Source organism: Sapajus apella, unplaced genomic scaffold (assembly GCF_009761245.1).
Source record: "Sapajus apella isolate SASKATOON/1434 unplaced genomic scaffold, GSC_monkey_1.0 scaffold226, whole genome shotgun sequence".
In the NCBI taxonomy this organism is placed as follows: domain Eukaryota; kingdom Metazoa; phylum Chordata; class Mammalia; order Primates; family Cebidae; genus Sapajus; species Sapajus apella.
Window position 1 is genome coordinate 12,796 of NW_022437166.1, and position 1,535 is coordinate 14,330.

The following is a 1,535-nucleotide window of genomic DNA, read 5'->3' on the forward strand; positions in this document are numbered from 1 at the left end:
TTTTTTTTTTTTTTTTTTTGAGACGGAGGTTCGCTCTTGTCACCCAGGCTGGAGTGCAATGGCGTGATCTCGGCTCACCGCAACCTCCGCCTCCCGGGTTCAGGCAATTCTCCTGCCTCAGCCTCCTGAGTTGCTGGGATTACAGGCACGTGCCACCATGCCCAGCTAATTTTTTGTAGTTTTAGTAGAGACGGGGTTTCACCATGTTGACCAGGATGGTCTTGATTTCTTGACCTCGTGATCCACCCGCCTCGGCCTCCCAAAGTGCTGGGATTACAGGCGTGAGCCACCGCGCCCAGCCCGTGTTACTTATTTTTATCCATGACATTCAGCAGCTCATGCAAAAGTGAGGGGGCCCAGGATCCAGCTGCAGGGAGTGAAGAGAGCCTGTGAGGTCAGAGAGGGACTCCTCTGACTTAGTCTTCCCTTTGATGAGTTCGCGTGGGGTGGGATGGTCAAATATGTCCTCGGCTGCCCAGCCGGGGTACTCTTCCGACAGGCTGGAGGAGTGGCGGTCCGTGCCCTGGCTGGGCTGAGATGCAGAACTGCTGGAGCCCCCCGAGGTGCCTCCACATGTCAGAACATGACACCTCATGTTTTGTTCTCCAACAGACTTCTTTTGTCTTGAGCTTTTCCCTCTATGATGGGTTCGCAACTAAGCCTGGGCAGCTTTGCTGGCCCAAAGGACTCCTGTTTGGAATTAAATGTCACTGGTGACAATAAGGGCAACATGAGAGCTTGGGACCCTCCAGTGGTCGAGAGGGAGATGGCATTCTTGAGCACTGGGGAGAGTGTGTTTTTGTGAACATAGAGTCAGAGGTTCTGTTGGCCCAGAAGAACTTGTTATGCCCAGGGAACTGGCCCAGGTATGCTTTTTCCTGGTTTCCAGGTAAAAGCAAATAGTCCCCTTGAAGAAAGGAAATTATCTCCAAAGACATCGTGCCGATGTGGCTGGTGTGGACACTGATCATATCGGGAGACAGAATGTCCCTCAGGTTAAATTTTTTTCCTTTTCTGTTATTGGCTGCTTTCAGGTAAATTGGGGGCCTGGCTGGCATTTTGAAATTTGAGAATGTCTCTTTTGCAAGCAGGAAAAAAAGCCACTTTCTTCACAGATGGTATATGTTTCTGAAGAATGTTTATTGATAGTAACTGTCACATCAATTTTCACAAGTGGCTTTAGAAGTGGCTGTAACTGTATGAGTTTCCAGTGTGGCGGGTGGTGACTGCAGGGAAGTGAGGCCACCCGAGTGTGCTGCCCCAGTCAGGCTGAAGCTCCCCAGCTCTCTTGAAGCCGGGACTTGGGTGGGCAAGAAGGGCTGTATCCTGAAGTTATACTGAAGTTGTTTGTAAGTTTAAAGAGCCTTTCTGCCAAGACTGTATGGTTTTCCTGATGTAGAATCATGTTGTCTGCAAACAGAGATAGTTCAAATTACTCTCTTCCTGTTTAAATGTCTTCTATTTTTTATTTTGTTTTATTTATTTATTTATTTTGAGACAGAGTCTCACTCTGTTGCCAGGCTGGAGTACAGTGG

The 1,535-nt window shown here is 48.7% G+C and overlaps 1 pseudogene; it reads right to left on the bottom strand.

Moving 5' to 3' along the window:
• Positions 1–305: 305 nt before the first annotated feature.
• Positions 306–1,072, bottom strand: LOC116544658 (annotated as a pseudogene).
• Between the last annotated feature and the right edge of the window lie 463 nt (positions 1,073–1,535).